This window comes from Danio rerio, chromosome 19 (assembly GCF_049306965.1).
Source record: "Danio rerio strain Tuebingen ecotype United States chromosome 19, GRCz12tu, whole genome shotgun sequence".
NCBI lineage: Eukaryota > Metazoa > Chordata > Actinopteri > Cypriniformes > Danionidae > Danio > Danio rerio.
Window position 1 is genome coordinate 51,262,501 of NC_133194.1, and position 14,722 is coordinate 51,277,222.

The 14,722-nt window shown below is 35.7% G+C and overlaps 2 long non-coding RNA genes across 2 annotated transcripts in view; both read right to left on the reverse strand.

The window, feature by feature from the left end:
- Positions 1-1,416, reverse strand: part of si:ch73-359m17.6 — a 2,534-nt gene extending 1,118 nt beyond the window's left edge. The window contains exons 1-3 of the long non-coding RNA XR_224578.5: positions 1,211-1,416; positions 309-474; positions 1-175 (exon numbers count right to left, since the gene is read on the reverse strand). The exon at positions 1-175 is cut by the window's left edge and continues 1,118 nt beyond it. This is a non-coding gene — a long non-coding RNA (si:ch73-359m17.6). The remainder of the gene's footprint in view (positions 176-308; positions 475-1,210) is intronic.
- Positions 1,417-4,141: 2,725 nt separating this feature from the next.
- si:ch73-359m17.5 lies at positions 4,142-5,568 on the reverse strand. Its single transcript, XR_224576.5, has 2 exons — positions 5,432-5,568; positions 4,142-4,597 (listed from the first exon to the last, which is right to left on the reverse strand). It is a non-coding gene; the product is annotated as a si:ch73-359m17.5 (long non-coding RNA).
- Between the last annotated feature and the right edge of the window lie 9,154 nt (positions 5,569-14,722).

Below are 14,722 nucleotides of genomic sequence, written 5' to 3' on the forward strand. Positions count from 1 at the left end.
ATTAACATTTCAGAATCAGTCAGTGCCAGTGGTGTAGTGGTAAGTGCGTCGACACATGCACTCTGGTGCTCACGGCAACTCGAGTTCAATTCCACCGCATTGCCCTATGCCGATCCTTCCCCTCTCTCTGCTCTCCTGTGAATACTCTCTGTGCTATCCAATAAAGATGAAAACCCTGAAAAAATAATTATAAAAAAAGCATTTGAGGATAGATGTCAGTCACTGTGCAGATTTGTATGAAAATATCTTTTATTTCTTATAATTTACAGCATTAATGTCTTAATAATAATTCCAGCGGTTAACCTTACATTATATACAGGGCCACCACGGAAACATGGAGACCGAAAGCAGGAACGGAGCCATCAGGACTGACAGTCCAATGCTGGAGCTGTGTGTGGATTTGCTGGTCAATATAGCAGCTGTAGTAGATGTAGGAACTGTTGTGACTCTAGTACCTGTAGGTGCTGGGGTTTGCTTTATTTATGCAACAAGAAGTAAGTAAGGACAGTGTGTTAGACAAAACCACTAGTGACAGCGTTTCTACTTCCTGTTCTTCTGATCTGACGAATATTCAAATCATCATTTGAATATCAAATCAGGTTCTGCATTAACACAGTTTTTAGTTTCGCATCTATGCATGAAATCCTTACACTCTTACTAAAAGTAACCGTGTTAAACTGTGGAGTTGAATTTTCAACATCAGAAGTAGAGCAGAGATCAACATCCCATAATGCAGTTCACCACCGCACATAAACCCAAAACACAGTAAATACAGAAACTGCTCATGAACAGATGTTCGTCTCAGTGAAAGTGCTGGACTGTTATCATTCATCAAATGTGGACAAATCCAGCTGTTGAGTTGTGTCATTCACATTTCATATAAATATTGGCCATATCTGACTGTTACAAATATGTGAAAACCAAATTCTCCAATTCTTCAGACTTTATCAGATCAACAGTTCAAGTCATCTTCATGTCTATGTAGCGTTTATTATGTAGATTGTGAAAAGCAGATTAACACAGACAAAGAAAAGATAATAAACAGCCATAATAATGTTTTAGATCATAGAACACAGCAAATATTTAAATAAATAATAAATATATATTTCAAACACATTTACTCTTTATTTTCAGCACTTTGATCATGCAGTTTATATATTTAAATTATAGTTAAAGAAATGTATTATTCAAATCAATATTAGTGAATTACCGGATCAACCGCTAGAGTCTGAAGAGCCGCCACCAGCAGAGCGAGAGCCAGAATCTTCATCATGATGTGATGATGGTGATGATGATGAGGATGAGCTGCTGTTTGTGCTGATCTGAGATCTGTGTTCAGACTCTGGCAGAAACACATTCATCAGGAAGCTTTTATACTCACAGCAACAGCCAATCAGCTGCCAGCATATTATTATTCTGCATATAAATGAACAGTTCATGACTAGATGATCAACTGTTGTCAATTTTTTACATGTTTTATAACTGAGAGGTTATTTTAAACACAATTTTGACATAATAGTTTTAATTACTAATTTATTTTATCTTTGCCATGATAAGAGGACAATATTTTACTGATTATTTTGCAAGACATTATTCAGCTTAGTGACATTTAAAGGCTTAATTAAACAAGTTATTAGGACAACAGTGTTTTTTTCTGAATAAGAAAAATGATTTGTTATGGGGGGTAATAATATTGACCACAGCAGTTTATACTTAAATAATATTATAATATATTTTATTCATTCATTCAAGTTTCTTCAGCTAAGTCCGTTTATTCATCAGAGCCTACCACAGCAAAATTAACCATCAACTATTCCAGCATATGTTTTACACAGGGAATGCCTTTCCAGCTGCAACCCAGTACTGGGAAACACCCATAAACACTCATTCTCACACACACACACACACACACTCATACACTACGGCCAGTTTAGTTGATCAGTTCCCCTATAGCGCATGTGTTTGGACTGTGGGGGAAACTGGACCACCCGGAGGAAACCCACGCCAACACGGGAAGAACATGCAAACTCCACACAGAAACACCAACTGACCCAGCCGAGACTCAAACCAGAGACCTTCTTGCTGTGAGGCCACTGAGCCACCGTGTCGCTCTTCCTCCATGTATTGAATTCTTAATTTTAATAAGTTATTGTGTTTTCTAAAAATAAATTTGAGCATTTAAAACATCTGAAAAAGCCACTTTTGATATTTGATGTGATTAAAAATACTGTAAATGACATTTTGTATTTTAAATATGGATGAAACATCAGCTGTAGTGCACAGAATACATGTGTTTGACAATAATTACATTTTAGTCAACTCCGTAATCCAAAGACAATGTAAACGTCGCTTATTTAAAAACTAAACAATAAAGCAGCAATGTTTATTCTGCTTCCCCATTGTCAGATTATTTTGCTTGATTTAATGAAAAACTCATTTAATTTTGACACATTATTTGTGAAAACAACACTATATTTATTACTCATCTAGAAAATGCTTCTTCATTTCAGAAAGTTTTTATATTTAGACCAGAAACAAGACAAAAGCTCCAAGAAACAAAAGCTTGTTGTGCAGTGTAAACATGCACAGAATTAAATAAGACATGAGAGATGAACAACCCTGATTTCCTCTGGTGGATGCGTCACACACGTGCATAGCTGACCAGTGTATTTCACTTTCATTTTACTGTCGGACCAGCCTTTTGTTTACAGTAAAGCACAGCATTTGTGGTTTGTGTTGTTTTCACATCTATTCCACTATAGACACACTGAAACGCACACAGAAACACACTGAAGTACACACACACTCAGGCCTGTAGCCAGCCTATGGAAAAGTGTGGTTCTTTTTTCTCAAAAAGGCGGGTATTTTTGCATTATTCTCCTCAATTTCTATCAAATGATGAGGTTGAAATACTGCATGTTAGTGTAACGGAGGCCAGCTAGTGTAGTGCTGTGCAGGTAAATCTCACTCCTCTGACCTCTAAAGGTGCTCTAGCGACAGACACTAGAGGTCATGGTCTTTAGCCTCCTTGTTAGAGCAACTGACTCCCATGTGGAAGGTCTCCGGTTAGATCCCAGCTCGGAGTCGGTTGTGTGGCGTCGGACCGGCGGGGTTACTTTAGTGACACTTTAAGCACTGATCTTTGCTGGATCTGCTTGTTGGATGGTGATCATAATCACACTTTTTTATGCAACAGAAATATTTCCTACAATTTTGTTGAAGTGCTCAGCATGCTCTATTATCTATAATTTTTATCATATTATTTATTTGTTATTTATACTATATTGATTTATTGAAATTCTGTTTCTCTTAAAGCCTTCTTCTATCAGTTATTTTTACAATAAATGATGACATACCGTCAAAAATGGGACAAATGAGGAGCCAAATTCTGGACCAAATGCCCACTGGCTACGGCCCTCACACAGTGTTTGGTGTTCTGGGTGGTTGCCATGGTGTTGCAAGAAAGTTTCTGGGGTGCTTTGAGTGGTTGCTAGGTCGTTACTAAGACTTTGCCAGGTGGTTGCTTGGGGATGTTGAGTGTTTGCTGTTTTGTGTGGTTCTAAGTGTGTTCTAAGTGGTTTCGCTGGTGTTCTGGGTGGTTGCTAAGGCATTGCAAGGCAGTTGCTAGGGTGCTCTGAGTGGTTGCTTGGGTTTATGGAGTGCTTAGGGCTCATAGGGTGTTCTGAGTCATGGCATTGGTGTTCTCTGTGGTTGCTAAGACAGTTGCTAGTTTGCTATGAGTGATTGCGAGGGTGTTGTGAGTGGTTGCTATGTGGTTGATCAGAGTGGTTCCTTTCCTATGGTGTTCTAAATGATAGTTTTGGTATTCTGGGTGGTTGCTAAGGCATTGTGGGGCAGTTGCAAGGGCGTTCTGACTGGTTGCTAAAGTGTTGCTTAAATGTTGCTATGAAGCAGTTGCTAAGATGTTGTGAGTGGTTGCTAAGGTATTGCTAGCTGGTTGTTAGGGTATTGTGAGTGGTTTCTGAGGTGTTGTGCTTTACTTTGATTGGGAGATGTCTAATGTATGATCATCCTTTATACTGATATAACTGATATATTGATATATTGTCTGATATATTCTCAGCTGTATCAGTCACTAAGCAAAACTCATTTACTCTAACACCAGTACAAGTACAGAGAGTTCCGTTATTAACACTACATGCTTGTTTATTCAGTCATACAGTAATTACAGTAAATAACAAATGAATGCAGTATAATCAGCTTGTAAACACACAGAATAAATGTTTCAGATTAACATTTGAGAATCAGTCACAGTCCAAATTTTTTATGAAAATGGCTTTAATTTCTTATAGTTTACAGTATTCATGTCTAATATTAATTCCAGTAGTTAACCCTTCATGAAAAAACAGCATTAGAAAGAGAAGAGGAGCCGAATCTGCAGGTTTTCTCAGGGCCACCAGAGAAACACGGAGACTGGAAGCACCAGCAGGTGGATCGGAGCCATCAGGACCGAAAGACCATTGGTGGAGTTGTATGTGGAATTGCTGATCGATATAGTAGCTCTAGTTGTAGTAGCTGTAGAAACTGTCGAAGCTGGAGAAACTGATGTAGTAGATGTGCTTGAGGGGGGTTGTGTCTTTATTTATGCAACAAGAAGACAGTATGGACAGTGTGTTAGACAAAAACACTGGTGACTGTTTCTACTTCCTGTTTTTCTGATCTGACGAATATTCAAATCATCATTTAAATATCAAATGTGGTTCTGCATTAATATTGTTTTTATATCCGCATCTATGCATAAAATCCTTACACTGACACTAAAAGTCACTTTGTTAAACCGTAGAGTTGAATTTTCAACATCAGAAGTGGACAACAGATCAACATAATGCAATTCGCAACCGCACCTGAAGACAAAACACACTAAATATGGAGCAGTTTCTTGTTTTTTTACAGTGTAGCTGAAATGGGTTGTTGTAATTCAATGTTGCATCATCAAATGTGGACCAATCCAACTGTTGAGTTGTGTCATTTACATTTAAACATTAAGTATATTTGACTTGACATTGTGTTACAGCAACACAGCATTGTTGTTTAGCATACAGTGCTGTATAAACTTTATTTCTAGTGTTTTTATATGCGCTTGGTAAGGAGAAAATATGTAACAACTAAACGTGACAATTGTTCAGACTTTATCAGATCAACAGCTCAATTCATCCTTATCTCTATGGTGCTTTTATGATGTAGATTAGGAAAAGCAGATTAACAGAGAGGAATAAAAGATTTATAAAATTAGCCTAATAATGTTTCAGATCATAGAACATAGCACATAAATAATAAACAGTTACATTTCAAAACACAAGCAGGACTGCACTCTTCATTTTCAGTACTTTGATGATGCAGGGATGTGCAGTTTTATACGTTTAAATTATCGTCAAGTAATTTATCATTTAAATTAATATTAGTGAATTACCTGAGCATTCGCTAGAGTCTGAAGAGTCGCCACCAGCAGAGCGAGAGCCAGAATCTTCATCATGATGTGATGATGATAAAGATGATGATGGTGAGCTGCTGTTTGTGCTGATCTGAGATCTGTGTTCAGACGCTCTGGCAGAAACACATTCATCAGGAAGCTTTTATACTCACAGCAACAGCCAATCAGCTGCCAGCATATTATTATTCTGCATATATAACAGGTCATGACTAGATGATCAGCTCCTCCACTCAAATTATTATTGTTTTAATTGTGATTCTTTCATAACAGAGAGGTTTTAAACACATATTTAGACAATAGTTTTAATAACTGATGAAAGCATAATATCTTACTAGTTATTCTGTGACATTTAAAGGGTTAACTAAGTTGTTGGACAGTATATACAGTCAACATTAGAAGTGAATTAAAACCTTTAATCAAAATAGTCCTAAAGCTCTTAAAGAACACCTAAATAAATAATAAAAACTGCTGGTTTCACTAACTACTAAAACGAACCATTTATCACTAAAAACATGTAGTTTACTGACTGTATACTCATTAATTGTCATCTGAAAACTTTAAAATTATTGGCCAGTGTTCTTTAAACCACTAGATTTCACACATTTGACAGCAAAAAGCTTCAGAAAAAAAATTATCAACACCAAAATTCAGATATTTTATTTCAAAGTCATGCAGTACACATGTAGCATTGTGTGTGTTAACGCCAGCATATGTGTATATTACTAACAATGGCAGACAGAGATCTGTCTTCCTCATAGAAATCAGTGAGTGTGAAGCAGCAGGCGGAAATATTACAGGAACGTTCAGATATTATGATCAACTCACATTAAACCTGGAGGAAAGCAAACTCAGGTGTGTGCAAATAATTCAACATTACATCAAAAAAAAAAAAAACGAGATGAAAGCAAACTACACTGTAATGTTGCTGGATTATGTGCAGTTTTTGTGGTTTTGACAGAGACCGTGACGGCATGTTCAGAAAATACAGCATGAAAATGAAGTTTGTTTCCTGCACGTAACATAAGATACCGCTAGAGATTTGCATTTTGCTTTAAGCGAAAAATACGGACATTAAAATGTGCTGCATGTCTTCTGTTTTACAGTGCTTTGTAACGTGAGATTGCTTTAGAAATACACAGAAAATCCAGATAAATCTAAAGTTTATGAATTGCCAGTTTCAGGATACTACTAATCTGAAAAAAGTAAACATATTAAATCAATTTACTAACATATTACTTGATCAATTTACTAAATCAATGTACTCATTAAACACATAAGAAGAACCCAAAAATCTAAAATCCACATCCTTTACTCTTAGTTAAGTGGTTGTACACTTTTCATTTTTTGTTTTGTTTTGTTTGTTTTTTTGTTGTTGAACAGAAAACAAGATAATCAGAAGAATGCTTAGGGGGGAAGGCAGCCATGGTACTTACAAAGAAGAACAAAATTACTATGATAGTCAATGGCATTTCTTTCTGCTTTCCTTTCAGTGTTTTTATGTGAAAAATCTGTTTTATACTGTGAGCTGAGTAATATAATCTGGATAATCTAATCAGATTACAAATATTAAGTACTTGTAATTAGAGGAAACTTCTGTTTTAATACTGTAATCAGACTACAGTTACTTTAATGGATTACATTATCACATATTATTTACACAAGGGCAACAACTTGTTCATAATTCATTGCTTCTGCTCATTTTTTTTCTTTTTTTCCTATGTATTTATACATAATAACATATTGTTGATTATTTTCTTGTATTGTTGCCGTTTTCTAAATGTATTTACTTTAAAAACATGACTCCAAGTAGTCGTATTACATTACCATTAATGTGTAATAAAAGTCATCTAAACGTAATCCAAAAGTATTCATATTACATTACTAATAATGTGTAATAAAAGTAATCTAAATGTAATCCAAAAGTAATCATATTACGTTGTTAATAATGTGTAATAAATGTAATCCAAATATAATCCAAAAGTAGTTATGTTAAGTTACTATTAATGTGTAATAAAAGTAATCTAAATGTAATCCAAAAGTGATCATATTACGTTGTTAATAATGTGTAATAAAAGTAATCTAAATGTAATCCAAAAGTAGTACGATTATGTTACTATTAATGTGTAATAAAAGTAATCTAAATGTAATCCAAAAGTAGTCATATTACGTTACTATTAATGTCTAATAAAAGTAATCCAAATGTAATCCAAAAGCAGTTAGATAATGTTGCCATTAATGAGTGGTAAAGTAATCTAAACAAAGTACAAAATTACAAAAAAAAAGAGTACAAGATTTGTCATATTACATATCTATAAATGTGTAATAAAAGTAATCTAAATGTAAAGTGATAGATTGCATTATCATAAATGTGTAATAAGTAATCTAAATGTAATCCAAAAGTAACCATTTAACATTAGTGTTAATGTGGAATAAAAGTAACCTAAATGTAATCCAAAAGTAGTCATATTACGGTACTATTAATGGCTAATAAAAGTAGCCTAAATGTAATCCAAAAGTAGTAAGAGTATATTACAATTAATGTGTAATAAAGTAATCAAAATACAATAAACATTTTCTCATGTTACATACTTATAAATGTGTAATAAATGTTATCAAAATGTAATCCAAAAGTAGTCAGATTATGCTACATTAATGTGTGATAAAGTCATCTAATGTTATCTAAAAGCAATCATAATACATTACTATTAATGTCTAGTAAAAGTAATTTAAATGTAATCCAAAAGCAGTCAGATTATGTTGTCATTAATGAAAGTAATCTAAATATAGTTCAAGATTTGTCATTATACATATTTATAATTGTGCAATAAAAGTAATCTAAAAGTAATTCATAGGTAGTCAGATTACATTTCCATTTATGTGTAACAAATGTAATCTAAATGTAATCTATAAGTAGTCTGATTGTGTTACCATAGCTGTGCCATAAATGTAATCTAAATTTAAATCAAAAGTAGTCATATTGCATTATCTTAATTGTGCAAGGAAAGTAATTTAAATGTAATCTAAAAGTAGTCAAATGACACAACCAATAATATATAAAAGTAATCCAAAAATAGTCTAATTATGAATGTGTGATCTAAGAGTTCATATTACTGACTACAAAAGTGATCATGTGATTAGTAACTGATTACAGGTCGTCAGTAATCCCCCCAGCTCTGATTATAGTTAAACAGAGGTTAATTATAGGACAAATATTGGCTGAAGTGATTGATTATTGATTAAACAGTGAGCATTGTAAGGAGCAGAGCAGTGATTGACAGGTGGAGGTGCAGATGGATGGTGGAGGCGGAGCCGTGAGGAGGCCTGGAGGTGGAGCTGGGGGAGGATCCTGTGGGGAAGGGGCCCGGTAGGGAGGGGACAGGTGGTGAGGCGGGGCCAGGGCCTGGATTGGGTTTCTCTGTGGTCCTGTAGGGGACGCTAGTGAGCGATGATCTGCTGGAAAAGACCGTGGTGCTGCTGGGACTCGCAGACACTGTGATCGTAGTGCTGCTGTTCACTCCAGCTGATGTAGTGGCGCTAGCACCAACACCAACACCGACGCCAACACCAACACCGACACTGGAGGACGAAGAAGAGTTTGTGGATGTTTCAGAGCCGATGTTAATGCTGCTGATGGCCTTCACTGATCCACTCTGAGAAACACACACAAACATCAGCTTCAGAGACACGTCAGGGGATTAGCAGAGCTGGGGGAAGTGAGATATATAAGTTATGTACGTGACTTATTTAATAATAATATTTATTTTTAAGTAATTGGTGAAGTTATTATAGTTAGTATAGTTAAAAAGTTGAAAGTAAAGTTAGTATAGCATTAATTTAAGGTGCTGTATGTGAGCTTTTGACTCTTCTAAAGTGTAAAAGCATCATAATATGTGTGCAGATATTTCAGAAACATGCTCAGAAACATGTTATTTCACAACATTCCTGTTAATCTGAAACAAAAAAACTGAATTCAGACATTCAGCTGTGAAGTTACCTTTCAGAATGGCTGTCTTTGTTTTGGTCTCTTTAACTCGCCCAATGCCAGTTTAATTATATTTCAGCAGCCCGGGTTGCCAGATGGTGGAAAACAGCATATTTCATTCATTCATTTATTCATTCAGAAAGGCTCTTAAAGTATGCGTCCGTGACCGAAATGCGACCTCCGCTGGACAACAGACTCCGAAATGAGATGCAGATTCAGAGTTCCACATGAGGTTATTAATAAGCAAATAATATAAATATTATGTGTAAACATTCGGTGAGCAGGTCACATTGTAACACCGTGTCTTAACAACATGCAATATGGCGAGATACACAGTGATGAGCAGTTTGGCTATTTGTACCAGACAAAACACGACAGAAATGTAAACACAGCCATTCAGAAGCACAGAACAGTGCCCTCACTGCACTCCAGCACAATGCTAAGCTTTCTAATCTGTTTAATACATATTAACCCTCTTTAACATGATTAAATGCACATGCTAAATCCCTGATATGTGTTTAGTTCTTTATTTTATTCTCCCCCACATGGAAAGAACCTATATAAAAATATGTTATTCATAAAATTGGCCATTTTCCTATGTAAATATATAGGTTCTTTCCGTGTGTTCCAGATCTGAGCTGAACTATCTGCTGCTGCTTTCAGTAGTATGGTCAGGTGAAATGGCATTCAGACTCATATTATTAGCATTTAACACTGAATACAGCACATGAGCTGTATCTGAGCTGATCATTGTCAGTTTTCTGTTGTTCAGCTGTGAGGAATAGAAGCCGTTTCTAATATATCAGTTTGAGGTGTTGATCAGGACAAAAACTCCTTTTACAATGGAAAATCTGCCTTCTGTCGGGTGTCGTTGCTTTTATTGAGGACACAGATAATATCAGTCACTCCTGTCCTCAATCTGGCAACCTGCGCTCGTGTTTGTTTTGATGCAGGAGTGCAATACCTAGTTCAACCACTGGGTGTCAAACTGACATACTGCACCTTTAAAAAAAGATGAAGTCATATTATTTTAGTTACTTTTTTAGAAATGTAGTGTGAGTGACTATATTTTTATTATTTAGCTTTTAAAAAATAAATAGCTGAACTAAAAAAAAAATCTGGCACTGATGAGAGTATGCAGAAACAGACAGACAGCAGGATGGCTCTGGCTTACATTTCTGCAATGCTGGAAGTATTCTGATTATCCTGAACACATGAAGAAAAGGAAAAGGCCATTATAGTGTCAATCACACTGATTTTATTGAGCTAATAAGACCAAAAGAACAAAAGCCGCAAACATGCTGTTAACAGTTATTAATCTATACAGCATGAAGAGCTCTGGGTCTGCAAGCTCTTGAAAGATAACATTATCCTATACAGTATTACAATCTGATGTGTTTAAAGACATATGAAGGTTAATCAGTGTGTTGTTCATTGCAGAGCTCCTCTATTAAGAAAAAATAAGGAAAAACCCTGCAAGATCTGAAAGAGATCAAGCTTCAGCAAAGGTGTAACACAACTCAACTCAAGTCAAAAGTAACAGAGTACATTACTTATCATAAAGAGTAACTCAGTAACTCAACTTTTCGGGAGTAACTCAATACTGTAATGCATTACTTTCAAAGGTAACTTTGCCCAACACTGCTCATTAGAAACATCCAGAAGAACTGGACACTCATGTTATAGTCAGCATGAGAATTACATTTAAAAGAGTTTGAGGAGGGCGACGGGGGGACGCAGTGGGTAGCACGTTAGCCTCACAGCAAGAAGGTTGCTGGTTCGAACCTCGGCTGGGTCAGTTGGTGTTTCTGTTGTCTGTGTGGAGTTTGCATGTTCTCCCCATGTTGGCATGGGTTTCCTCCGGGTGCTTCGGTTTCCCCCACAAGTCCAAAGACATGTGTTACAGGGGAATTGGGTATGATAAAATTGACCGTAGTGTATGTGTGTGTGTGTGTGTGTGTGTGTGTGTGTGTGTGTGTGTGTGTGTGTGTGTGTGTGTGTGTGTGTGTGTGTGTGAATGAGAGTGTATGGGTGTTTCCCAGTGATGGGCTGCAGCAGGAAGGGCATCCTCTGTGTAAAACATATGCTAGATAAGTTGGCAGTTCATTCCACTGTGGTGACACCATATTAATAAAGGGACTAAGCCGAAAAGAGAATGAATGAATGAATGAATGAGAGTTTGGGGAGCTTTCATAACATGTATTCTTAGCCACGCCCCTCTTACCATTTGTTTGCTATGAGGCAATGATTCGCAAAATCAAAGCTCCGCCCCCTACTTAATCTTCAGCTTCAGTTGAAAGTTCATCAACATACTGGAATAAAAGTCTCTGCAACTTTTATGCAAATTTTAATGATAAATATTAATAATGCAAATAATGAGATAAATAATGAGGGCATCACTGTGGCTCAGCAGGAAGATCGCTGGTTCGAGTCCCGGCTGGGTCAGTCAAAATGCTGAGATTGCATCGCTCAGAGATGCAATGTCAGACACAATGCACTCAACGGAGCTAGTGGCATCACTGTCAGGGGTGGAGTTAGGGGTGGGGTTAGGTGAGCACATTGAAAAGCACTGGATGCAGCTCAGATTGTATCTACACCGAGTTCGCAGCCAGAACCCTCTTGGCTCAGTTGGTGGAATAGTTGGCGGTTCATTTCGCTGTGGTGACCCCTGATAAATAAGCCGAAGGAAAATTAATGGATAAAATATTAATTTGACCACTGTCAATGCAGCAGTGACCCTACTAGTGACCCTACATGTGTGTGTGTGTGTCAGCTGCAGGTCAATGTGTCTCTGCTCTTCTGCTGTTTCCTGCAGCCTCAGGCATCTCTCTCCCTCTCTCTCTCTCTCTCTCTCCCTCTTTTCTGTCTTTGATCTGTGTTTAATGAGTGTTTTTATCTTCTCTCTCTCCGTCTGAACTCTTCCTGCCTCCAGAAGCTGATCACACACGATTAATCATGATTGGCTGCAGGTTTAATGGCCTGTGATTTCCGCATTTCTCTCTTTATTTGGATAAAGCGTCTGCTGATTGAACTGATCCGCATGTAAATCAATGTTTTTAGGTAGTTCATAGTAATTTGTTGAGGATTTCTTTAGCTGAGGAATTTGCTTCATAGAGATCAGAAAAAAATATTGCATAACATTATTAATATTTAAAGCAGCAGTATTTTCTGAATATAGACGGTTCTTCAGAAATCAGTATATATGATCAATTGATTTATCATTATCAGTTATGAAAACTATGACATTTATTTATTTATTTTTAACACTGATACACAACAAATCTGTGTGTTTTAACCCAACGTTGGGTAAAATATAAACAAATTTTTAATAGACCACTTTTATTAATTCAATTTAAATGGCTTGAGTGTTGAGTTTCTCCTGATTTGACCCAGTTTTTCTCATTCATTTTCCTTCGGCTTAGTCCGTTTATTCCTCAGAGGTTGCCACAGCAGAATGAACTGCCAACTATTCCAGGATATGTTTTCAGCTGAATCCCTTCCAGCCGCAACCCAGTCCTGGGAAACACCCATTCACACACACACACACACACACACACACACTCAAAAACTACGGCCAGTTTAGTTGATCAGTTCCCCTATAGCGCATGTGTTTGGACTGTGGGGGAAACCGGAGCACCCAGAGAGCCAACATGGGGAGAACATGCAAACTCCACACAGAAACACCAACTGACCCAGCCAGGACTAGAAGGAATGACCTTCTTGCTGTGAGGCCATAGTGCTAACCACTGAGCCATCTTGTGGCCCTATTTGACCCAGTGTTGTGTTAAAATAACCCAGTAATTTGTACATTGTTCACTTAATTTTTCAGGATTTAAAAAATGTTTATAAAACAAGATTTATTCATTTTTTGTAATACTATAATTGTATTTTTTATTAAATTAATGCATTATTGCTGATTAAATGTAAGAGTTAATTTGTACAATTAATAAATAATAAAAATAATATATATACAGTGCTCTATATAAATGAGTTGACCTCTGACAGATCTTTCTTTTACAGTAATAATCTCTTCAGAATGATTTACAGTAATGTATTTGTGCAAATGCATTAGATTAGTCAGTATCAAAGAATATGCATTTTCAAAAGGGGGTGTGCTCATATTTATATCATTTATATATATATATATATATATATATATATATATATATATATATATATATATATATATATATATATATATATATATATATATATATATATATATATATATTATAAGCAGCAGTTTAATATATGTAATATGTTCTCACCTGTACTGTGCAGAGCAGCAGGGTTATCCAAAAGAGTCTCATCGCGACAGTGTTCAGGATACAGCAGATGTGTGTGTGTGTGTGAGCCCAGCTCTTTATATCACCTCTTTAAACTGATTGGGGACATTGCAATATGCAAAATGACCCTTGAGTAGCTCCCACATGAAAAAAAATCGTAAAGCACACCAAAATAGTGTATATTACTGTATATATATTATCGTATTTACAACTGTATGTTCTGCTCCAGCATATTAATGTTGCATTAATTATAGTGACCTGATAAACGAATAAACATTGTAATATACTTAAGTTTCACTACAGTAACATGTTGTGTATTGCAGTATAATATACATTATAGTTGTAGAAAACTACAGTGCTCATTTGTTTACATTACTGTAGTTGTTTTGTTTCCATAGCAACTGTAGAATCACCACAACAGATCAATTACTATAGTTGTTGTGTTACCATGGCAACTGTAGAATCACCACAACAGATTGATTATTATCATTGTTGTGTTTTCATAGAAACTGTAGAATCACCACAACAGATCAATTACTATAGTATGTGGCGGCCCCTGATGAATAAAGGGTCAAAGTCATAAATAAAATAAATGAATGAATGTTTATTTCATGTAAAGGTAATGAACATTATGAACACATGGAAACGTCTTACAGAATTTTACATACAAAACTTCTTTAAATGCAAGTAATTTGAAATGCCTTAAGAAAATAATCAGAATGAGAGAAAATATGGATGAAATAATGAGCATTAAGTTCATGTCAGAATGACACTTATTTAAAACTGTGCTTATTACAATATATAAAAGAATAAGTGATCATGCTTGATATTTGGAGCTTAATTTAAAAAAAAAACTTTACAAAACTTGTATTTATTGAAAAAGCATTCATGATAAGAATAAAAGTAAAGCATCAGTGATCATTAAAATGTGTTTCTGTTTTAAAAGATACAAATATTTGTATTACTAAATGTGTAAAATCCAATGTTTTGAAGGATAATGGT